This window comes from Eucalyptus grandis, chromosome 8 (genome assembly GCF_016545825.1).
Source record: "Eucalyptus grandis isolate ANBG69807.140 chromosome 8, ASM1654582v1, whole genome shotgun sequence".
NCBI lineage: Eukaryota > Viridiplantae > Streptophyta > Magnoliopsida > Myrtales > Myrtaceae > Eucalyptus > Eucalyptus grandis.
The window spans coordinates 19,833,282-19,853,404 of NC_052619.1; the positions used below are offsets into that span (position 1 = coordinate 19,833,282).

Consider the following 20,123-nt stretch of genomic DNA (forward strand, 5'->3'; position numbering starts at 1 on the left):
GAGTTCTACTTCCGGCTTTCGAGCCGTTGCGCAATCGCCGGATAAATTAACGATCTATTAACTTAGAAACAACGGAAAATATACGGAGAACTTTTAAAAACCGTTTCCCTCGATCGAAATCTCGACCCGGCAAATCGTCAAAATAAAAATAAAAAACGAAATAAATCTAAAATCGATCGAGATCTCGACCCGGCAAATCGTCAAAATAAAAGTAAAAAACGAAAAAGAGGGGTGCAACACGAGGACTTCCCAGGAGGTCACCCATCCTAGTACTACTCTCGCCCAAGCACGCTTAACTTCGGAGTTATGATGGGATCCGGTGCATTAGTGCTGGTATGATCGCACCCGTCATGTTACGCATTGCAAACTTATTTGAAGCAAAAGCCATTTCTCGTCTTAAGAAATGTCCGGAGAGTTCTACTTCCGGCTTTCGAGCCGTTGCGCAATCGCCGGATAAATTAACGATATATTAACTTAGAAACAACGGAAAATATACGGAGAACTTTTAAAAACCGTTTCCCTCGATCGAAATCTCGACCCGGCAAATCGTCAAAATAAAAATAAAAAACGAAATAAATCTAAAATCGATCGAGATCTCGACCCGGCAAATCGTCAAAATAAAAGTAAAAACGAAAAAGAGGGGTGCAACACGAGGACTTCCCGGGAGGTCACCCATCCTAGTACTACTCTCGCCCAAGCACGCTTAACCGGAGTTACGATGGGATCCGGTGCATTAGTGCTGGTATGATCGCACCCGTCATGTTACGCATTGCAAACTTATTTGAAGCAAAAGCCATTTCTCGTCTTAAGAAATGTCCGGAGAGTTCTACTTCCGGCTTTCGAGCCGTTGCGCAATCGCCGGATAAATTAACGATCTATTAACTTAGAAACAACGGAAAATATACGGAGAACTTTTAAAAACCGTTTCCCTCGATCGAAATCTCGACCCGGCAAATCGTCAAAATAAAAATAAAAAACGAAATAAATCTAAAATCGATCGAGATCTCGACCCGGCAAATCGTCAAAATAAAAGTAAAAACGAAAAAGAGGGGTGCAACACGAGGACTTCCCGGGAGGTCACCCATCCTAGTACTACTCTCGCCCAAGCACGCTTAACCGGAGTTCTGATGGGATCCGGTGCATTAGTGCTGGTATGATCGCACCCGTCATGTTACGCATTGCAAACTTATTTGAAGCAAAAGCCATTTCTCGTCTTAAGAAATGTCCGGAGAGTTCTACTTCCGGCTTTCGAGCCGTTGCGCAATCGCCGGATAAATTAACGATATATTAACTTAGAAACAACGGAAAATATACGGAGAACTTTTAAAAACCGTTTCCCTCGATCGAAATCTCGACCCGGCAAATCGTCAAAATAAAAATAAAAAACGAAATAAATCTAAAATCGATCGAGATCTCGACCCGGCAAATCGTCAAAATAAAAGTAAAAACGAAAAAGAGGGGTGCAACACGAGGACTTCCCGGGAGGTCACCCATCCTAGTACTACTCTCGCCCAAGCACGCTTAACCGGAGTTACGATGGGATCCGGTGCATTAGTGCTGGTATGATCGCACCCGTCATGTTACGCATTGCAAACTTATTTGAAGCAAAAGCCATTTCTCGTCTTAAGAAATGTCCGGAGAGTTCTACTTCCGGCTTTCGAGCCGTTGCGCAATCGCCGGATAAATTAACGATCTATTAACTTAGAAACAACGGAAAATATACGGAGAACTTTTAAAAACCGTTTCCCTCGATCGAAATCTCGACCCGGCAAATCGTCAAAATAAAAATAAAAAACGAAATAAATCTAAAATCGATCGAGATCTCGACCCGGCAAATCGTCAAAATAAAAGTAAAAACGAAAAAGAGGGGTGCAACACGAGGACTTCCCGGAGGTCACCCATCCTAGTACTACTCTCGCCCAAGCACGCTTAACCGGAGTTACGATGGGATCCGGTGCATTAGTGCTGGTATGATCGCACCCGTCATGTTACGCATTGCAAACTTATTTGAAGCAAAAGCCATTTCTCGTCTTAAGAAATGTCCGGAGAGTTCTACTTCCGGCTTTCGAGCCGTTGCGCAATCGCCGGATAAATTAACGATATATTAACTTAGAAACAACGGAAAATATACGGAGAACTTTTAAAAACCGTTTCCCTCGATCGAAATCTCGACCCGGCAAATCGTCAAAATAAAAATAAAAAACGAAATAAATCTAAAATCGATCGAGATCTCGACCCGGCAAATCGTCAAAATAAAAGTAAAAACGAAAAAAAGGGGTGCAACACGAGGACTTCCCAGGAGGTCACCCATCCTAGTACTACTCTCGCCCAAGCACGCTTAACTTCGGAGTTCTGATGGGATCCGGTGCATTAGTGCTGGTATGATCGCACCCGTCATGTTACGCATTGCAAACTTATTTGAAGCAAAAGCCATTTCTCGTCTTAAGAAATGTCCGGAGAGTTCTACTTCCGGCTTTCGAGCCGTTGCGCAATCGCCGGATAAATTAACGATATATTAACTTAGAAACAACGGAAAATATACGGAGAACTTTTAAAAACCGTTTCCCTCGATCGAAATCTCGACCCGGCAAATCGTCAAAATAAAAATAAAAAACGAAATAAATCTAAAATCGATCGAGATCTCGACCCGGCAAATCGTCAAAATAAAAGTAAAAACGAAAAAAGGGGTGCAACACGAGGACTTCCCGGGAGGTCACCCACCTAGTACTACTCTCGCCCAAGCACGCTTAACCGGAGTTCGATGGGATCCGGTGCATTAGTGCTGGTATGATCGCACCCGTCATGTTACGCATTGCAAACTTATTTGAAGCAAAAGCCATTTCTCGTCTTAAGAAATGTCCGGAGAGTTCTACTTCCGGCTTTCGAGCCGTTGCGCAATCGCCGGATAAATTAACGATATATTAACTTAGAAACAACGGAAAATATACGGAGAACTTTTAAAAACCGTTTCCCTCGATCGAAATCTCGACCCGGCAAATCGTCAAAATAAAAATAAAAAACGAAATAAATCTAAAATCGATCGAGATCTCGACCCGGCAAATCGTCAAAATAAAAGTAAAAACGAAAAAGAGGGGTGCAACACGAGGACTTCCCGGGAGGTCACCCATCCTAGTACTACTCTCGCCCAAGCACGCTTAACCGGAGTTACGATGGGATCCGGTGCATTAGTGCTGGTATGATCGCACCCGTCATCGCATTGCAAACTTATTTGAAGCAAAAGCCATTTCTCGTCTTAAGAAATGTCCGGAGAGTTCTACTTCCGGCTTTCGAGCCGTTGCGCAATCGCCGGATAAATTAACGATCTATTAACTTAGAAACAACGGAAAATATACGGAGAACTTTTAAAAACCGTTTCCCTCGATCGAAATCTCGACCCGGCAAATCGTCAAAATAAAAATAAAAAACGAAATAAATCTAAAATCGATCGAGATCTCGACCCGGCAAATCGTCAAAATAAAAGTAAAAAAAAAAAAGGGGTGCAACACGAGGACTTCCCCAGGAGGTCACCCATCCTAGTACTACTCTCGCCCAAGCACGCTTAACCGGAGTTACGATGGGATCCGGTGCATTAGTGCTGGTATGATCGCACCCGTCATGTTACGCATTGCAAACTTATTTGAAGCAAAAGCCATTTTCGTCTTAAGAAATGTCCGGAGAGTTCTACTTCCGGCTTTCGAGAGCCGTTGCGCAATCGCCGGATAAATTAACGATATATTAACTTAGAAACAACGGAAAATATACGGAGAACTTTTAAAAACCGTTTCCCTCGATCGAAATCTCGACCCGGCAAATCGTCAAAATAAAAATAAAAAACGAAATAAATCTAAAATCGATCGAAATCTCGACCCGGCAAATCGTCAAAATAAAAGTAAAAACGAAAAAGAGGGTTCAACTCGGGGACTTCCCTGGAGGTCACCCATCCTAGTACTACTCTCGCCCAAGCACGCTTAACCGGAGTTCGATGGGATCCGGTGCATTAGTGCTGGTATGATCGCACCCGTCATGTTACGCATTGCAAACTTATTTGAAGCAAAAGCCATTTCTCGTCTTAAGAAATGTCCGGAGAGTTCTACTTCCGGCTTTCGAGCCGTTGCGCAATCGCCGGATAAATTAACGATATATTAACTTAGAAACAACGGAAAATATACGGAGAACTTTTAAAAACCGTTTCCCTCGATCGAAATCTCGACCCGGCAAATCGTCAAAATAAAAATAAAAAACGAAATAAATCTAAAATCGATCGAGATCTCGACCCGGCAAATCGTCAAAATAAAAGTAAAAACGAAAAAGAGGGGTGCAACACGAGGACTTCCCGGGAGGTCACCCATCCTAGTACTACTCTCGCCCAAGCACGCTTAACCGGAGTTACGATGGGATCCGGTGCATTAGTGCTGGTATGATCGCACCCGTCATGTTACGCATTGCAAACTTATTTGAAGCAAAAGCCATTTCTCGTCTTAAGAAATGTCCGGAGAGTTCTACTTCCGGCTTTCGAGGAGCCGTTGCGCAATCGCCGGATAAATTAACGATATATTAACTTAGAAACAACGGAAAATATACGGAGAACTTTTAAAAACCGTTTCCCTCGATCGAAATCTCGACCCGGCAAATCGTCAAAATAAAAATAAAAAACGAAATAAATCTAAAATCGATCGAGATCTCGACCCGGCAAATCGTCAAAATAAAAGTAAAACGAAAAAAGGGGTGCAACACGAGGACTTCCCGGGAGGTCACCCATCCTAGTACTACTCTCGCCCAAGCACGCTTAACCGGAGTTCGATGGGATCCGGTGCATTAGTGCTGGTATGATCGCACCCGTCATGTTACGCATTGCAAACTTATTTGAAGCAAAAGCCATTTCTCGTCTTAAGAAATGTCCGGAGAGTTCTACTTCCGGCTTTCGAGCCGTTGCGCAATCGCCGGATAAATTAACGATATATTAACTTAGAAACAACGGAAAATATACGGAGAACTTTTAAAAACCGTTTCCCTCGATCGAAATCTCGACCCGGCAAATCGTCAAAATAAAAATAAAAAACGAAATAAATCTAAAATCGATCGAGATCTCGACCCGGCAAATCGTCAAAATAAAAGTAAAAACGAAAAAGAGGATGGCAACACGAGGACTTCCCAGGAGGTCACCCATCCTAGTACTACTCTCGCCCAAGCACGCTTAACTTCGGAGTTCTGATGGGATCCGGTGCATTAGTGCTGGTATGATCGCACCCGTCATGTTACGCATTGCAAACTTATTTGAAGCAAAAGCCATTTCTCGTCTTAAGAAATGTCCGGAGAGTTCTACTTCCGGCTTTCGAGCCGTTGCGCAATCGCCGGATAAATTAACGATATATTAACTTAGAAACAACGGAAAATATACGGAGAACTTTTAAAAACCGTTTCCCTCGATCGAAATCTCGACCCGGCAAATCGTCAAAATAAAAATAAAAAACGAAATAAATCTAAAATCGATCGAGATCTCGACCCGGCAAATCGTCAAAATAAAAGTAAAAACGAAAAAGAGGGGTGCAACACGAGGACTTCCCGGGAGGTCACCCATCCTAGTACTACTCTCGCCCAAGCACGCTTAACCGGAGTTCGATGGGATCCGGTGCATTAGTGCTGGTATGATCGCACCCGTCATGTTACGCATTGCAAACTTATTTGAAGCAAAAGCCATTTTCGTCTTAAGAAATGTCCGGAGAGTTCTACTTCCGGCTTTCGAGCCGTTGCGCAATCGCCGGATAAATTAACGATATATTAACTTAGAAACAACGGAAAATATACGGAGAACTTTTAAAAACCGTTTCCCTCGATCGAAATCTCGACCCGGCAAATCGTCAAAATAAAAATAAAAAACGAAATAAATCTAAAATCGATCGAGATCTCGACCCGGCAAATCGTCAAAATAAAAGTAAAAACGAAAAAGAGGGTTCAACACGGGGACTTCCCAGGAGGTCACCCATCCTAGTACTACTCTCGCCCAAGCACGCTTAACCGGAGTTACGATGGGATCCGGTGCATTAGTGCTGGTATGATCGCACCCGTCATGTTACGCATTGCAAACTTATTTGAAGCAAAAGCCATTTCTCGTCTTAAGAAATGTCCGGAGAGTTCTACTTCCGGCTTTCGAGCCGTTGCGCAATCGCCGGATAAATTAACGATATATTAACTTAGAAACAACGGAAAATATACGGAGAACTTTTAAAAACCGTTTCCCTCGATCGAAATCTCGACCCGGCAAATCGTCAAAATAAAAATAAAAAACGAAATAAATCTAAAATCGATCGAGATCTCGACCCGGCAAATCGTCAAAATAAAAGTAAAAACGAAAAGAGGGTGCAACACGAGGACTTCCCGGGAGGTCACCCATCCTAGTACTACTCTCGCCCAAGCACGCTTAACCGGAGTTACGATGGGATCCGGTGCATTAGTGCTGGTATGATCGCACCCGTCATGTTACGCATTGCAAACTTATTTGAAGCAAAAGCCATTTTCGTCTTAAGAAATGTCCGGAGAGTTCTACTTCCGGCTTTCGAGCCGTTGCGCAATCGCCGGATAAATTAACGATATATTAACTTAGAAACAACGGAAAATATACGGAGAACTTTTAAAAACCGTTTCCCTCGATCGAAATCTCGACCCGGCAAATCGTCAAAATAAAAATAAAAAACGAAATAAATCTAAAATCGATCGAGATCTCGACCCGGCAAATCGTCAAAATAAAAGTAAAAACGAAAAAGAGGGGTGCAACACGAGGACTTCCCGGGAGGTCACCCATCCTAGTACTACTCTCGCCCAAGCACGCTTAACTTCGGAGTTCTGATGAGATCTGGTGCATTAGTGCTGGTATGATCGCACCCGTCATGTTACGCATTGCAAACTTATTTGAAGCAAAAGCCATTTCTCGTCTTAAGAAATGTCCGGAGAGTTCTACTTCCGGCTTTCGAGCCGTTGCGCAATCGCCGGATAAATTAACGATATATTAACTTAGAAACAACGGAAAATATACGGAGAACTTTTAAAAACCGTTTCCCTCGATCGAAATCTCGACCCGGCAAATCGTCAAAATAAAAATAAAAAACGAAATAAATCTAAAATCGATCGAGATCTCGACCCGGCAAATCGTCAAAATAAAAGTAAAAACGAAAAAGAAGGGTGCAACACGAGGACTTCCCAGGAGGTCACCCATCCTAGTACTACTCTCGCCCAAGCACGCTTAACTTCGGAGTTCTGATGGGATCCGGTGCATTAGTGCTGGTATGATCGCACCCGTCATGTTACGCATTGCAAACTTATTTGAAGCAAAAGCCATTTCTCGTCTTAAGAAATGTCCGGAGAGTTCTACTTCCGGCTTTCGAGCCGTTGCGCAATCGCCGGATAAATTAACGATCTATTAACTTAGAAACAACGGAAAATATACGGAGAACTTTTAAAAACCGTTTCCCTCGATCGAAATCTCGACCCGGCAAATCGTCAAAATAAAAATAAAAAACGAAATAAATCTAAAATCGATCGAGATCTCGACCCGGCAAATCGTCAAAATAAAAGTAAAAACGAAAAAGAGGGGTGCAACACGAGGACTTCCCGGGAGGTCACCCATCCTAGTACTACTCTCGCCCAAGCACGCTTAACCGGAGTTACGATGGGATCCGGTGCATTAGTGCTGGTATGATCGCACCCGTCATGTTACGCATTGCAAACTTATTTGAAGCAAAAGCCATTTCTCGTCTTAAGAAATGTCCGGAGAGTTCTACTTCCGGCTTTCGAGCCGTTGCGCAATCGCCGGATAAATTAACGATCTATTAACTTAGAAACAACGGAAAATATACGGAGAACTTTTAAAAACCGTTTCCCTCGATCGAAATCTCGACCCGGCAAATCGTCAAAATAAAAATAAAAAACGAAATAAATCTAAAATCGATCGAGATCTCGACCCGGCAAATCGTCAAAATAAAAGTAAAAACGAAAAAAGGGGTGCAACACGAGGACTTCCCGGGAGGTCACCCATCCTAGTACTACTCTCGCCCAAGCACGCTTAACCGGAGTTACGATGGGATCCGGTGCATTAGTGCTGGTATGATCGCACCCGTCATGTTACGCATTGCAAACTTATTTGAAGCAAAAGCCATTTCTCGTCTTAAGAAATGTCCGGAGAGTTCTACTTCCGGCTTTCGAGCCGTTGCGCAATCGCCGGATAAATTAACGATATATTAACTTAGAAACAACGGAAAATATACGGAGAACTTTTAAAAACCGTTTCCCTCGATCGAAATCTCGACCCGGCAAATCGTCAAAATAAAAATAAAAAACGAAATAAATCTAAAATCGATCGAGATCTCGACCCGGCAAATCGTCAAAATAAAAGTAAAAACGAAAAAGAGGGGGTGCAACACGAGGACTTCCCGGAGGTCACCCATCCTAGTACTACTCTCGCCCAAGCACGCTTAACCGGAGTTCTGATGGGATCCGGTGCATTAGTGCTGGTATGATCGCACCCGTCATGTTACGCATTGCAAACTTATTTGAAGCAAAAGCCATTTCTCGTCTTAAGAAATGTCCGGAGAGTTCTACTTCCGGCTTTTTCGAGCCGTTGCGCAATCGCCGGATAAATTAACGATCTATTAACTTAGAAACAACGGAAAATATACGGAGAACTTTTAAAAACCGTTTCCCTCGATCGAAATCTCGACCGGCAAAAATCGTCAAAATAAAAATAAAAAACAGAAATAAATCTAAAATCGATCGAGATCTCGACCCGGCAAATCGTCAAAATAAAAGTAAAAACGAAAAAAGGGGTGCAACACGAGGACTTCCCAGGAGGTCACCCATCCTAGTACTACTCTCGCCCAAGCACGCTTAACCGGAGTTACGATGGGATCCGGTGCATTAGTGCTGGTATGATCGCACCCGTCATGTTACGCATTGCAAACTTATTTGAAGCAAAAGCCATTTCTCGTCTTAAGAAATGTCCGGAGAGTTCTACTTCCGGCTTTCGAGCCGTTGCGCAATCGCCGGATAAATTAACGATATATTAACTTAGAAACAACGGAAAATATACGGAGAACTTTTAAAAACCGTTTCCCTCGATCGAAATCTCGACCCGGCAAATCGTCAAAATAAAAATAAAAAACGAAATAAATCTAAAATCGATCGAGATCTCGACCCGGCAAATCGTCAAAATAAAAGTAAAAAAAAAAAGGGGTGCAACACGAGGACTTCCCAGGAGGTCACCCATCCTAGTACTACTCTCGCCCAAGCACGCTTAACCGGAGTTACGATGGGATCCGGTGCATTAGTGCTGGTATGATCGCACCCGTCATGTTACGCATTGCAAACTTATTTGAAGCAAAAGCCATTTCTCGTCTTAAGAAATGTCCGGAGAGTTCTACTTCCGGCTTTCGAGCCGTTGCGCAATCGCCGGATAAATTAACGATCTATTAACTTAGAAACAACGGAAAATATACGGAGAACTTTTAAAAACCGTTTCCCTCGATCGAAATCTCGACCCGGCAAATCGTCAAAATAAAAATAAAAAACGAAATAAATCTAAAATCGATCGAGATCTCGACCCGGCAAATCGTCAAAATAAAAGTAAAAACGAAAAAGGGGGGTGCAACACGAGGACTTCCCAGGAGGTCACCCATCCTAGTACTACTCTCGCCCAAGCACGCTTAACTTCGGAGTTCTGATGGGATCCGGTGCATTAGTGCTGGTATGATCGCACCCGTCATGTTACGCATTGCAAACTTATTTGAAGCAAAAGCCATTTCTCGTCTTAAGAAATGTCCGGAGAGTTCTACTTCCGGCTTTCGAGGAGCCGTTGCGCAATCGCCGGATAAATTAACGATCTATTAACTTAGAAACAACGGAAAATATACGGAGAACTTTTAAAAACCGTTTCCCTCGATCGAAATCTCGACCCGGCAAATCGTCAAAATAAAAATAAAAAACGAAATAAATCTAAAATCGATCGAGATCTCGACCCGGCAAATCGTCAAAATAAAAGTAAAAACGAAAAAGAGGGGTGCAACACGAGGACTTCCCGGGAGGTCACCCATCCTAGTACTACTCTCGCCCAAGCACGCTTAACCGGAGTTACGATGGGATCCGGTGCATTAGTGCTGGTATGATCGCACCCGTCATGTTACGCATTGCAAACTTATTTGAAGCAAAAGCCATTTCTCGTCTTAAGAAATGTCCGGAGAGTTCTACTTCCGGCTTTCGAGCCGTTGCGCAATCGCCGGATAAATTAACGATATATTAACTTAGAAACAACGGAAAATATACGGAGAACTTTTAAAAACCGTTTCCCTCGATCGAAATCTCGACCCGGCAAATCGTCAAAATAAAAATAAAAAACGAAATAAATCTAAAATCGATCGAGATCTCGACCCGGCAAATCGTCAAAATAAAAGTAAAAACGAAAAAAAGAGGGTGCAACACGAGGACTTCCCGGGAGGTCACCCATCCTAGTACTACTCTCGCCCAAGCACGCTTAACCGGAGTTCGATGGGATCCGGTGCATTAGTGCTGGTATGATCGCACCCGTCATGTTACGCATTGCAAACTTATTTGAAGCAAAAGCCATTTCTCGTCTTAAGAAATGTCCGGAGAGTTCTACTTCCGGCTTTCGAGCCGTTGCGCAATCGCCGGATAAATTAACGATATATTAACTTAGAAACAACGGAAAATATACGGAGAACTTTTAAAAACCGTTTCCCTCGATCGAAATCTCGACCCGGCAAATCGTCAAAATAAAAATAAAAAACGAAATAAATCTAAAATCGATCGAGATCTCGACCCGGCAAATCGTCAAAATAAAAGTAAAAACGAAAAGAGGGGTGCAACACGAGGACTTCCCAGGAGGTCACCCATCCTAGTACTACTCTCGCCCAAGCACGCTTAACCGGAGTTACGATGGGATCCGGTGCATTAGTGCTGGTATGATCGCACCCGTCATGTTACGCATTGCAAACTTATTTGAAGCAAAAGCCATTTTCGTCTTAAGAAATGTCCGGAGAGTTCTACTTCCGGCTTTCGAGCCGTTGCGCAATCGCCGGATAAATTAACGATCTATTAACTTAGAAACAACGGAAAATATACGGAGAACTTTTAAAAACCGTTTCCCTCGATCGAAATCTCGACCCGGCAAATCGTCAAAATAAAAAAATAAAAAAAGAAATAAATCTAAAATCGATCGAGATCTCGACCCGGCAAATCGTCAAAATAAAAGTAAAAAAAACGAAAAAGGGGTGCAACACGAGGACTTCCCGGAGGTCACCCATCCTAGTACTACTCTCGCCCAAGCACGCTTAACCGGAGTTCGATGGGATCCGGTGCATTAGTGCTGGTATGATCGCACCCGTCATGTTACGCATTGCAAACTTATTTGAAGCAAAAGCCATTTCTCGTCTTAAGAAATGTCCGGAGAGTTCTACTTCCGGCTTTCGAGCCGTTGCGCAATCGCCGGATAAATTAACGATATATTAACTTAGAAACAACGGAAAATATACGGAGAACTTTTAAAAACCGTTTCCCTCGATCGAAATCTCGACCCGGCAAATCGTCAAAATAAAAATAAAAAACGAAATAAATCTAAAATCGATCGAGATCTCGACCCGGCAAATCGTCAAAATAAAAGTAAAAACGAAAAAGAGGGGTGCAACACGAGGACTTCCCAGGAGGTCACCATCCAGTACTACCTACGCTCTCGCCCAAGCACGCTTAACCGGAGTTACGATGGGATCCGGTGCATTAGTGCTGGTATGATCGCACCCGTCATGTTACGCATTGCAAACTTATTTGAAGCAAAAGCCATTTCTCGTCTTAAGAAATGTCCGGAGAGTTCTACTTCCGGCTTTCGAGCCGTTGCGCAATCGCCGGATAAATTAACGATCTATTAACTTAGAAACAACGGAAAATATACGGAGAACTTTTAAAAACCGTTTCCCTCGATCGAAATCTCGACCCGGCAAATCGTCAAAATAAAAATAAAAAACGAAATAAATCTAAAATCGATCGAGATCTCGACCCGGCAAATCGTCAAAATAAAAGTAAAAACGAAAAAAGAGGGGTGCAACACGAGGACTTCCCCGGGAGGTCACCCATCCTAGTACTACTCTCGCCCAAGCACGCTTAAGTTCGGAGTTCTGATGGGATCCGGTGCATTAGTGCTCGTATGATCGCACCCGTCATGTCGCATTGCAAACTTATTTGAAGCAAAAGCCATTTCTCGTCTTAAGAAATGTCCGGAGAGTTCTACTTCCGGCTTTCGAGCCGTTGCGCAATCGCCGGATAAATTAACGATATATTAACTTAGAAACAACGGAAAATATACGGAGAACTTTTAAAAACCGTTTCCCTCGATCGAAATCTCGACCCGGCAAATCGTCAAAATAAAAATAAAAAACGAAATAAATCTAAAATCGATCGAGATCTCGACCCGGCAAATCGTCAAAATAAAAGTAAAAACGAAAAAAGGGTGCAACACGAGGACTTCCCGGAGGTCACCCATCCTAGTACTACTCTCGCCCAAGCACGCTTAACCGGAGTTACGATGGGATCCGGTGCATTAGTGCTGGTATGATCGCACCCGTCATGTTACGCATTGCAAACTTATTTGAAGCAAAAGCCATTTCTCGTCTTAAGAAATGTCCGGAGAGTTCTACTTCCGGCTTTCGAGCCGTTGCGCAATCGCCGGATAAATTAACGATATATTAACTTAGAAACAACGGAAAATATACGGAGAACTTTTAAAAACCGTTTCCCTCGATCGAAATCTCGACCCGGCAAATCGTCAAAATAAAAATAAAAAACGAAATAAATCTAAAATCGATCGAGATCTCGACCCGGCAAATCGTCAAAATAAAAGTAAAAACGAAAAAGAGGGGTGCAACACGAGGACTTCCCGGGAGGTCACCCATCCTAGTACTACTCTCGCCCAAGCACGCTTAACCGGAGTTACGATGGGATCCGGTGCATTAGTGCTGGTATGATCGCACCCGTCATGTTACGCATTGCAAACTTATTTGAAGCAAAAGCCATTTCTCGTCTTAAGAAATGTCCGGAGAGTTCTACTTCCGGCTTTCGAGCCGTTGCGCAATCGCCGGATAAATTAACGATCTATTAACTTAGAAACAACGGAAAATATACGGAGAACTTTTAAAAACCGTTTCCCTCGATCGAAATCTCGACCGGCAAATCGTCAAAATAAAAATAAAAAACAGAAATAAATCTAAAATCGATCGAGATCTCGACCCGGCAAATCGTCAAAATAAAAGTAAAAACGAAAAAGAGGGGTGCAACACGAGGACTTCCCGGGAGGTCACCCATCCTAGTACTACTCTCGCCCAAGCACGCTTAACCGGAGTTACGATGGGATCCGGTGCATTAGTGCTGGTATGATCGCACCCGTCATGTTACGCATTGCAAACTTATTTGAAGCAAAAGCCATTTCTCGTCTTAAGAAATGTCCGGAGAGTTCTACTTCCGGCTTTCGAGCCGTTGCGCAATCGCCGGATAAATTAACGATCTATTAACTTAGAAACAACGGAAAATATACGGAGAACTTTTAAAAACCGTTTCCCTCGATCGAAATCTCGACCCGGCAAATCGTCAAAATAAAAATAAAAAACGAAATAAATCTAAAATCGATCGAGATCTCGACCCGGCAAATCGTCAAAATAAAAATAAAAGTAAAAACGAAAAAAGGGGTGCAACACGAGGACTTCCCGGAGGTCACCCATCCTAGTACTACTCTCGCCCAAGCACGCTTAACCGGAGTTACGATGGGATCCGGTGCATTAGTGCTGGTATGATCGCACCCGTCATGTTACGCATTGCAAACTTATTTGAAGCAAAAGCCATTTCTCGTCTTAAGAAATGTCCGGAGAGTTCTACTTCCGGCTTTCGAGCCGTTGCGCAATCGCCGGATAAATTAACGATATATTAACTTAGAAACAACGGAAAATATACGGAGAACTTTTAAAAACCGTTTCCCTCGATCGAAATCTCGACCCGGCAAATCGTCAAAATAAAAATAAAAAACGAAATAAATCTAAAATCGATCGAGATCTCGACCCGGCAAATCGTCAAAATAAAAGTAAAAACGAAAAAAGGGGTGCAACACGAGGACTTCCCAGGAGGTCACCCATCCTAGTACTACTCTCGCCCAAGCACGCTTAACCGGAGTTACGATGGGGGATCCGGTGCATTAGTGCTGGTACGATCGCACCCGTCATGTTACGCATTGCAAACTTATTTGAAGCAAAAGCCATTTCTCGTCTTAAGAAATGTCCGGAGAGTTCTACTTCCGGCTTTCGAGCCGTTGCGCAATCGCCGGATAAATTAACGATCTATTAACTTAGAAACAACGGAAAATATACGGAGAACTTTTAAAAACCGTTTCCCTCGATCGAAATCTCGACCCGGCAAATCGTCAAAATAAAAATAAAAAACGAAATAAATCTAAAATCGATCGAGATCTCGACCCGGCAAATCGTCAAAATAAAAGTAAAAACGAAAAAGAGGGGTGCAACACGAGGACTTCCCGGGAGGTCACCCATCCTAGTACTACTCTCGCCCAAGCACGCTTAACCGGAGTTACGATGGGATCCGGTGCATTAGTGCTGGTATGATCGCACCCGTCATGTTACGCATTGCAAACTTATTTGAAGCAAAAGCCATTTCTCGTCTTAAGAAATGTCCGGAGAGTTCTACTTCCGGCTTTCGAGCCGTTGCGCAATCGCCGGATAAATTAACGATATATTAACTTAGAAACAACGGAAAATATACGGAGAACTTTTAAAAACCGTTTCCCTCGATCGAAATCTCGACCCGGCAAATCGTCAAAATAAAAATAAAAAACGAAATAAATCTAAAATCGATCGAGATCTCGACCCGGCAAATCGTCAAAATAAAAGTAAAAACGAAAAAGAGGGGTGCAACACGAGGACTTCCCGGGAGGTCACCCATCCTAGTACTACTCTCGCCCAAGCACGCTTAACTTCGGAGTTCTGATGGGATCCGGTGCATTAGTGCTGGTATGATCGCACCCGTCATGTTACGCATTGCAAACTTATTTGAAGCAAAAGCCATTTCTCGTCTTAAGAAATGTCCGGAGAGTTCTACTTCCGGCTTTCGAGCCGTTGCGCAATCGCCGGATAAATTAACGATATATTAACTTAGAAACAACGGAAAATATACGGAGAACTTTTAAAAACCGTTTCCCTCGATCGAAATCTCGACCCGGCAAATCGTCAAAATAAAAATAAAAAACGAAATAAATCTAAAATCGATCGAGATCTCGACCCGGCAAATCGTCAAAATAAAAGTAAAAACGAAAAAGAGGGGTGCAACACGAGGACTTCCCGGGAGGTCACCCATCCTAGTACTACTCTCGCCCAAGCACGCTTAACCGGAGTTACGATGGGATCCGGTGCATTAGTGCTGGTATGATCGCACCCGTCATGTTACGCATTGCAAACTTATTTGAAGCAAAAGCCATTTCTCGTCTTAAGAAATGTCCGGAGAGTTCTACTTCCGGCTTTCGAGCCGTTGCGCAATCGCCGGATAAATTAACGATCTATTAACTTAGAAACAACGGAAAATATACGGAGAACTTTTAAAAACCGTTTCCCTCGATCGAAATCTCGACCCGGCAAATCGTCAAAATAAAAATAAAAAACGAAATAAATCTAAAATCGATCGAGATCTCGACCCGGCAAATCGTCAAAATAAAAGTAAAAACGAAAAAGAGGGGTGCAACACGAGGACTTCCCGGAGGTCACCCATCCTAGTACTACTCTCGCCCAAGCACGCTTAACCGGAGTTACGATGGGATCCGGTGCATTAGTGCTGGTATGATCGCACCCGTCATGTTACGCATTGCAAACTTATTTGAAGCAAAAGCCATTTCTCGTCTTAAGAAATGTCCGGAGAGTTCTACTTCCGGCTTTCGAGCCGTTGCGCAATCGCCGGATAAATTAACGATATATTAACTTAGAAACAACGGAAAATATACGGAGAACTTTTAAAAACCGTTTCCCTCGATCGAAATCTCGACCCGGCAAATCGTCAAAATAAAAATAAAAAACGAAATAAATCTAAAATCGATCGAGATCTCGACCCGGCAAATCGTCAAAATAAAAGTAAAAACGAAAAAGAGGGGTGCAACACGAGGACTTCCCGGGAGGTCACCCATCCTAGTACTACTCTCGCCCAAGCACGCTTAACCGGAGTTACGATGGGATCCGGTGCATTAGTGCTGGTATGATCGCACCCGTCATGTTACGCATTGCAAACTTATTTGAAGCAAAAGCCATTTCTCGTCTTAAGAAATGTCCGGAGAGTTCTACTTCCGGCTTTCGAGCCGTTGCGCAATCGCCGGATAAATTAACGATCTATTAACTTAGAAACAACGGAAAATATACGGAGAACTTTTAAAAACCGTTTCCCTCGATCGAAATCTCGACCCGGCAAATCGTCAAAATAAAAATAAAAAACGAAATAAATCTAAAATCGATCGAGATCTCGACCCGGCAAATCGTCAAAATAAAAGTAAAAACGAAAAAAGGGGTGCAACACGAGGACTTCCCGGGAGGTCACCCATCCTAGTACTACTCTCGCCCAAGCACGCTTAACCGGAGTTCGATGGGATCCGGTGCATTAGTGCTGGTATGATCGCACCCGTCATGTTACGCATTGCAAACTTATTTGAAGCAAAAGCCATTTTCGTCTTAAGAAATGTCCGGAGAGTTCTACTTCCGGCTTTCGAGCCGTTGCGCAATCGCCGGATAAATTAACGATATATTAACTTAGAAACAACGGAAAATATACGGAGAACTTTTAAAAACCGTTTCCCTCGATCGAAATCTCGACCCGGCAAATCGTCAAAATAAAAATAAAAAACGAAATAAATCTAAAATCGATCGAGATCTCGACCCGGCAAATCGTCAAAATAAAAGTAAAAACGAAAAGAGGGGTGCAACACGAGGACTTCCCAGGAGGTCACCCATCCTAGTACTACTCTCGCCCAAGCACGCTTAACCGGAGTTACGATGGGATCCGGTGCATTAGTGCTGGTATGATCGCACCCGTCATGTTACGCATTGCAAACTTATTTGAAGCAAAAGCCATTTCTCGTCTTAAGAAATGTCCGGAGAGTTCTACTTCCGGCTTTCGAGCCGTTGCGTTGCAATCGCCGGATAAATTAACGATATATTAACTTAGAAACAACGGAAAATATACGGAGAACTTTTAAAAACCGTTTCCCTCGATCGAAATCTCGACCCGGCAAATCGTCAAAATAAAAATAAAAAACGAAATAAATCTAAAATCGATCGAGATCTCGACCCGGCAAATCGTCAAAATAAAAGTAAAAACGAAAAAAAGGGGTGCAACACGAGGACTTCCCGGGAGGTCACCCATCCTAGTACTACTCTCGCCCAAGCACGCTTAACCGGAGTTACGATGGGATCCGGTGCATTAGTGCTGGTATGATCGCACCCGTCATGTTACGCATTGCAAACTTATTTGAAGCAAAAGCCATTTCTCGTCTTAAGAAATGTCCGGAGAGTTCTACTTCCGGCTTTTCGAGCCGTTGCGCAATCGCCGGATAAATTAACGATCTATTAACTTAGAAACAACGGAAAATATACGGAGAACTTTTAAAAACCGTTTCCCTCGATCGAAATCTCGACCCGGCAAATCGTCAAAATAAAAATAAAAAACGAAATAAATCTAAAATCGATCGAGATCTCGACCCGGCAAATCGTCAAAATAAAAGTAAAAACGAAAAAGAGGGGTGCAACACGAGGACTTCCCGGGAGGTCACCCATCCTAGTACTACTCTCGCCCAAGCACGCTTAACTTCGGAGTTCTGATGGGATCCGGTGCATTAGTGCTGGTATGATCGCACCCGTCATGTTACGCATTGCAAACTTATTTGAAGCAAAAGCCATTTCTCGTCTTAAGAAATGTCCGGAGAGTTCTACTTCCGGCTTTCGAGCCGTTGCGCAATCGCCGGATAAATTAACGATCTATTAACTTAGAAACAACGGAAAATATACGGAGAACTTTTAAAAACCGTTTCCCTCGATCGAAATCTCGACCCGGCAAATCGTCAAAATAAAAATAAAAAACGAAATAAATCTAAAATCGATCGAGATCTCGACCCGGCAAATCGTCAAAATAAAAGTAAAAAAGAAAAAGAGGGGTGCAACACGAGGACTTCCCAGGAGGTCACCCATCCTAGTACTACTCTCGCCCAAGCACGCTTAACCGGAGTTACGATGGGATCCGGTGCATTAGTGCTGGTATGATCGCACCCGTCATGTTACGCATTGCAAACTTATTTGAAGCAAAAGCCATTTCTCGTCTTAAGAAATGTCCGGAGAGTTCTACTTCCGGCTTTCGAGCCGTTGCGCAATCGCCGGATAAATTAACGATATATTAACTTAGAAACAACGGAAAATATACGGAGAACTTTTAAAAACCGTTTCCCTCGATCGAAATCTCGACCCGGCAAATCGTCAAAATAAAAATAAAAAACGAAATAAATCTAAAATCGATCGAGATCTCGACCCGGCAAATCGTCAAAATAAAAGTAAAAACGAAAAAAAGGGGTGCAACACGAGGACTTCCCAGGAGGTCACCCATCCTAGTACTACTCTCGCCCAAGCACGCTTAACCGGAGTTACGATGGGATCCGGTGCATTAGTGCTGGTATGATCGCACCCGTCATGTTACGCATTGCAAACTTATTTGAAGCAAAAGCCATTTCTCGTCTTAAGAAATGTCCGGAGAGTTCTACTTCCGGCTTTCGAGCCGTTGCGCAATCGCCGGATAAATTAACGATCTATTAACTTAGAAACAACGGAAAATATACGGAGAACTTTTAAAAACCGTTTCCCTCGATCGAAATCTCGACCCGGCAAATCGTCAAAATAAAAATAAAAAACGAAATAAATCTAAAATCGATCGAGATCTCGACCCGGCAAATCGTCAAAATAAAAGTAAAAACGAAAAAAGAGGGGTGCAACACGAGGACTTCCCAGGAGGTCACCCATCCTAGTACTACTCTCGCCCAAGCACGCTTAACTTCGGAGTTCTGATGGGATCCGGTGCATTAGTGCTGGTATGATCGCACCCGTCATGTTACGCATTGCAAACTTATTTGAAGCAAAAGCCATTTCTCGTCTTAAGAAATGTCCGGAGAGTTCTACTTCCGGCTTTCGAGCCGTTGCGCAATCGCCGGATAAATTAACGATATATTAACTTAGAAACAACGGAAAATATACGGAGAACTTTTAAAAACCGTTTCCCTCGATCGAAATCTCGACCCGGCAAATCGTCAAAATAAAAATAAAAAACGAAATAAATCTAAAATCGATCGAGATCTCGACCCGGCAAATCGTCAAAATAAAAGTAAAAACGAAAAAGAGGGGTGCAACACGAGGACTTCCCGGAGGTCACCCATCCTAGTACTACTCTCGCCCAAGCACGCTTAACCGGAGTTACGATGGGATCCGGTGCATTAGTGCTGGTATGATCGCACCCGTCATGTTACGCATTGCAAACTTATTTGAAGCAAAAGCCATTTCTCGTCTTAAGAAATGTCCGGAGAGTTCTACTTCCGGCTTTCGAGCCGTTGCGCAATCGCCGGATAAATTAACGATATATTAACTTAGAAACAACGGAAAATATACGGAGAACTTTTAAAAACCGTTTCCCTCGATCGAAATCTCGACCCGGCAAATCGTCAAAATAAAAATAAAAAACGAAATAAATCTAAAATCGATCGAGATCTCGACCCGGCAAATCGTCAAAATAAAAGTAAAAAAACGAAAAAGAGGGGTGCAACACGAGGACTTCCCGGGAGGTCACCCATCCTAGTACTACTCTCGCCCAAGCACGCTTAACCGGAGTTACGATGGGATCCGGTGCATTAGTGCTGGTATGATCGCACCCGTCATGTTACGCATTGCAAACTTATTTGAAGCAAAAGCCATTTCTCGTCTTAAGAAATGTCCGGAGAGTTCTACTTCCGGCTTTCGAGCCGTTGCGCAATCGCCGGATAAATTAACGATATATTAACTTAGAAA

The 20,123-nt window shown here is 43.1% G+C and overlaps 47 non-coding genes and 2 pseudogenes across 47 annotated transcripts; all 49 read right to left on the minus strand.

Moving 5' to 3' along the window:
- Positions 1 to 228: 228 nt before the first annotated feature.
- Positions 229 to 347, minus strand: LOC120287973. Its single transcript, XR_005546226.1, has one exon. It is a non-coding gene; the product is annotated as a 5S ribosomal RNA (ribosomal RNA).
- A 292-nt stretch (positions 348 to 639) lies between these two features.
- Positions 640 to 756, minus strand: LOC120287848. Its single transcript, XR_005546111.1, has one exon. It is a non-coding gene; the product is annotated as a 5S ribosomal RNA (ribosomal RNA).
- A 292-nt stretch (positions 757 to 1,048) lies between these two features.
- Positions 1,049 to 1,165, minus strand: LOC120287979. Its single transcript, XR_005546229.1, has one exon. It is a non-coding gene; the product is annotated as a 5S ribosomal RNA (ribosomal RNA).
- Positions 1,166 to 1,457: 292 nt separating this feature from the next.
- On the minus strand, positions 1,458 to 1,574 carry LOC120287849. The gene has a single exon (XR_005546112.1). It is a non-coding gene; the product is annotated as a 5S ribosomal RNA (ribosomal RNA).
- A 292-nt stretch (positions 1,575 to 1,866) lies between these two features.
- Positions 1,867 to 1,982, minus strand: LOC120287883. The gene has a single exon (XR_005546146.1). It is a non-coding gene; the product is annotated as a 5S ribosomal RNA (ribosomal RNA).
- A 292-nt stretch (positions 1,983 to 2,274) lies between these two features.
- LOC120288008 lies at positions 2,275 to 2,393 on the minus strand. Its single transcript, XR_005546258.1, has one exon. It is a non-coding gene; the product is annotated as a 5S ribosomal RNA (ribosomal RNA).
- Positions 2,394 to 2,684: 291 nt separating this feature from the next.
- On the minus strand, positions 2,685 to 2,799 carry LOC120287868. The gene has a single exon (XR_005546131.1). It is a non-coding gene; the product is annotated as a 5S ribosomal RNA (ribosomal RNA).
- A 292-nt stretch (positions 2,800 to 3,091) lies between these two features.
- On the minus strand, positions 3,092 to 3,208 carry LOC120287850. Its single transcript, XR_005546113.1, has one exon. It is a non-coding gene; the product is annotated as a 5S ribosomal RNA (ribosomal RNA).
- A 286-nt stretch (positions 3,209 to 3,494) lies between these two features.
- Positions 3,495 to 3,612, minus strand: LOC120287871. Its single transcript, XR_005546134.1, has one exon. It is a non-coding gene; the product is annotated as a 5S ribosomal RNA (ribosomal RNA).
- Positions 3,613 to 3,904: 292 nt separating this feature from the next.
- On the minus strand, positions 3,905 to 4,020 carry LOC120287896 (annotated as a pseudogene).
- Positions 4,021 to 4,312: 292 nt separating this feature from the next.
- On the minus strand, positions 4,313 to 4,429 carry LOC120287852. Its single transcript, XR_005546115.1, has one exon. It is a non-coding gene; the product is annotated as a 5S ribosomal RNA (ribosomal RNA).
- Positions 4,430 to 4,722: 293 nt separating this feature from the next.
- LOC120287989 lies at positions 4,723 to 4,838 on the minus strand. The gene has a single exon (XR_005546239.1). It is a non-coding gene; the product is annotated as a 5S ribosomal RNA (ribosomal RNA).
- Positions 4,839 to 5,130: 292 nt separating this feature from the next.
- On the minus strand, positions 5,131 to 5,249 carry LOC120287938. Its single transcript, XR_005546192.1, has one exon. It is a non-coding gene; the product is annotated as a 5S ribosomal RNA (ribosomal RNA).
- A 292-nt stretch (positions 5,250 to 5,541) lies between these two features.
- On the minus strand, positions 5,542 to 5,657 carry LOC120287990. Its single transcript, XR_005546240.1, has one exon. It is a non-coding gene; the product is annotated as a 5S ribosomal RNA (ribosomal RNA).
- A 290-nt stretch (positions 5,658 to 5,947) lies between these two features.
- LOC120287889 lies at positions 5,948 to 6,064 on the minus strand. The gene has a single exon (XR_005546152.1). It is a non-coding gene; the product is annotated as a 5S ribosomal RNA (ribosomal RNA).
- A 290-nt stretch (positions 6,065 to 6,354) lies between these two features.
- LOC120287867 lies at positions 6,355 to 6,471 on the minus strand. Its single transcript, XR_005546130.1, has one exon. It is a non-coding gene; the product is annotated as a 5S ribosomal RNA (ribosomal RNA).
- A 291-nt stretch (positions 6,472 to 6,762) lies between these two features.
- LOC120287927 lies at positions 6,763 to 6,881 on the minus strand. The gene has a single exon (XR_005546182.1). It is a non-coding gene; the product is annotated as a 5S ribosomal RNA (ribosomal RNA).
- A 292-nt stretch (positions 6,882 to 7,173) lies between these two features.
- On the minus strand, positions 7,174 to 7,292 carry LOC120287884. Its single transcript, XR_005546147.1, has one exon. It is a non-coding gene; the product is annotated as a 5S ribosomal RNA (ribosomal RNA).
- Positions 7,293 to 7,584: 292 nt separating this feature from the next.
- Positions 7,585 to 7,701, minus strand: LOC120287853. The gene has a single exon (XR_005546116.1). It is a non-coding gene; the product is annotated as a 5S ribosomal RNA (ribosomal RNA).
- Positions 7,702 to 7,992: 291 nt separating this feature from the next.
- LOC120287854 lies at positions 7,993 to 8,109 on the minus strand. The gene has a single exon (XR_005546117.1). It is a non-coding gene; the product is annotated as a 5S ribosomal RNA (ribosomal RNA).
- Positions 8,110 to 8,402: 293 nt separating this feature from the next.
- Positions 8,403 to 8,518, minus strand: LOC120287981. Its single transcript, XR_005546231.1, has one exon. It is a non-coding gene; the product is annotated as a 5S ribosomal RNA (ribosomal RNA).
- A 295-nt stretch (positions 8,519 to 8,813) lies between these two features.
- Positions 8,814 to 8,930, minus strand: LOC120287993. Its single transcript, XR_005546243.1, has one exon. It is a non-coding gene; the product is annotated as a 5S ribosomal RNA (ribosomal RNA).
- A 289-nt stretch (positions 8,931 to 9,219) lies between these two features.
- Positions 9,220 to 9,336, minus strand: LOC120287994. The gene has a single exon (XR_005546244.1). It is a non-coding gene; the product is annotated as a 5S ribosomal RNA (ribosomal RNA).
- Positions 9,337 to 9,628: 292 nt separating this feature from the next.
- On the minus strand, positions 9,629 to 9,747 carry LOC120287851. Its single transcript, XR_005546114.1, has one exon. It is a non-coding gene; the product is annotated as a 5S ribosomal RNA (ribosomal RNA).
- A 295-nt stretch (positions 9,748 to 10,042) lies between these two features.
- LOC120287855 lies at positions 10,043 to 10,159 on the minus strand. The gene has a single exon (XR_005546118.1). It is a non-coding gene; the product is annotated as a 5S ribosomal RNA (ribosomal RNA).
- Positions 10,160 to 10,452: 293 nt separating this feature from the next.
- On the minus strand, positions 10,453 to 10,568 carry LOC120287992. Its single transcript, XR_005546242.1, has one exon. It is a non-coding gene; the product is annotated as a 5S ribosomal RNA (ribosomal RNA).
- Positions 10,569 to 10,859: 291 nt separating this feature from the next.
- On the minus strand, positions 10,860 to 10,976 carry LOC120287995. The gene has a single exon (XR_005546245.1). It is a non-coding gene; the product is annotated as a 5S ribosomal RNA (ribosomal RNA).
- A 294-nt stretch (positions 10,977 to 11,270) lies between these two features.
- On the minus strand, positions 11,271 to 11,385 carry LOC120287870. The gene has a single exon (XR_005546133.1). It is a non-coding gene; the product is annotated as a 5S ribosomal RNA (ribosomal RNA).
- Positions 11,386 to 11,677: 292 nt separating this feature from the next.
- On the minus strand, positions 11,678 to 11,798 carry LOC120287899 (annotated as a pseudogene).
- A 293-nt stretch (positions 11,799 to 12,091) lies between these two features.
- LOC120287980 lies at positions 12,092 to 12,211 on the minus strand. The gene has a single exon (XR_005546230.1). It is a non-coding gene; the product is annotated as a 5S ribosomal RNA (ribosomal RNA).
- A 288-nt stretch (positions 12,212 to 12,499) lies between these two features.
- Positions 12,500 to 12,615, minus strand: LOC120287891. Its single transcript, XR_005546154.1, has one exon. It is a non-coding gene; the product is annotated as a 5S ribosomal RNA (ribosomal RNA).
- A 292-nt stretch (positions 12,616 to 12,907) lies between these two features.
- On the minus strand, positions 12,908 to 13,024 carry LOC120287856. The gene has a single exon (XR_005546119.1). It is a non-coding gene; the product is annotated as a 5S ribosomal RNA (ribosomal RNA).
- A 292-nt stretch (positions 13,025 to 13,316) lies between these two features.
- Positions 13,317 to 13,433, minus strand: LOC120287857. Its single transcript, XR_005546120.1, has one exon. It is a non-coding gene; the product is annotated as a 5S ribosomal RNA (ribosomal RNA).
- Positions 13,434 to 13,730: 297 nt separating this feature from the next.
- On the minus strand, positions 13,731 to 13,846 carry LOC120287885. The gene has a single exon (XR_005546148.1). It is a non-coding gene; the product is annotated as a 5S ribosomal RNA (ribosomal RNA).
- A 291-nt stretch (positions 13,847 to 14,137) lies between these two features.
- On the minus strand, positions 14,138 to 14,256 carry LOC120287893. The gene has a single exon (XR_005546156.1). It is a non-coding gene; the product is annotated as a 5S ribosomal RNA (ribosomal RNA).
- A 292-nt stretch (positions 14,257 to 14,548) lies between these two features.
- On the minus strand, positions 14,549 to 14,665 carry LOC120287858. Its single transcript, XR_005546121.1, has one exon. It is a non-coding gene; the product is annotated as a 5S ribosomal RNA (ribosomal RNA).
- Positions 14,666 to 14,957: 292 nt separating this feature from the next.
- LOC120287895 lies at positions 14,958 to 15,076 on the minus strand. The gene has a single exon (XR_005546158.1). It is a non-coding gene; the product is annotated as a 5S ribosomal RNA (ribosomal RNA).
- A 292-nt stretch (positions 15,077 to 15,368) lies between these two features.
- Positions 15,369 to 15,485, minus strand: LOC120287859. The gene has a single exon (XR_005546122.1). It is a non-coding gene; the product is annotated as a 5S ribosomal RNA (ribosomal RNA).
- A 292-nt stretch (positions 15,486 to 15,777) lies between these two features.
- Positions 15,778 to 15,893, minus strand: LOC120287886. Its single transcript, XR_005546149.1, has one exon. It is a non-coding gene; the product is annotated as a 5S ribosomal RNA (ribosomal RNA).
- Positions 15,894 to 16,185: 292 nt separating this feature from the next.
- Positions 16,186 to 16,302, minus strand: LOC120287860. The gene has a single exon (XR_005546123.1). It is a non-coding gene; the product is annotated as a 5S ribosomal RNA (ribosomal RNA).
- Positions 16,303 to 16,593: 291 nt separating this feature from the next.
- LOC120287991 lies at positions 16,594 to 16,709 on the minus strand. Its single transcript, XR_005546241.1, has one exon. It is a non-coding gene; the product is annotated as a 5S ribosomal RNA (ribosomal RNA).
- A 290-nt stretch (positions 16,710 to 16,999) lies between these two features.
- LOC120287996 lies at positions 17,000 to 17,116 on the minus strand. Its single transcript, XR_005546246.1, has one exon. It is a non-coding gene; the product is annotated as a 5S ribosomal RNA (ribosomal RNA).
- Positions 17,117 to 17,411: 295 nt separating this feature from the next.
- LOC120287861 lies at positions 17,412 to 17,528 on the minus strand. The gene has a single exon (XR_005546124.1). It is a non-coding gene; the product is annotated as a 5S ribosomal RNA (ribosomal RNA).
- Positions 17,529 to 17,821: 293 nt separating this feature from the next.
- Positions 17,822 to 17,940, minus strand: LOC120287905. The gene has a single exon (XR_005546163.1). It is a non-coding gene; the product is annotated as a 5S ribosomal RNA (ribosomal RNA).
- Positions 17,941 to 18,232: 292 nt separating this feature from the next.
- LOC120287998 lies at positions 18,233 to 18,349 on the minus strand. Its single transcript, XR_005546248.1, has one exon. It is a non-coding gene; the product is annotated as a 5S ribosomal RNA (ribosomal RNA).
- A 292-nt stretch (positions 18,350 to 18,641) lies between these two features.
- LOC120287999 lies at positions 18,642 to 18,758 on the minus strand. The gene has a single exon (XR_005546249.1). It is a non-coding gene; the product is annotated as a 5S ribosomal RNA (ribosomal RNA).
- Positions 18,759 to 19,051: 293 nt separating this feature from the next.
- On the minus strand, positions 19,052 to 19,170 carry LOC120287862. Its single transcript, XR_005546125.1, has one exon. It is a non-coding gene; the product is annotated as a 5S ribosomal RNA (ribosomal RNA).
- A 292-nt stretch (positions 19,171 to 19,462) lies between these two features.
- Positions 19,463 to 19,578, minus strand: LOC120287887. The gene has a single exon (XR_005546150.1). It is a non-coding gene; the product is annotated as a 5S ribosomal RNA (ribosomal RNA).
- A 294-nt stretch (positions 19,579 to 19,872) lies between these two features.
- LOC120287863 lies at positions 19,873 to 19,989 on the minus strand. Its single transcript, XR_005546126.1, has one exon. It is a non-coding gene; the product is annotated as a 5S ribosomal RNA (ribosomal RNA).
- Positions 19,990 to 20,123: the final 134 nt, after the last annotated feature.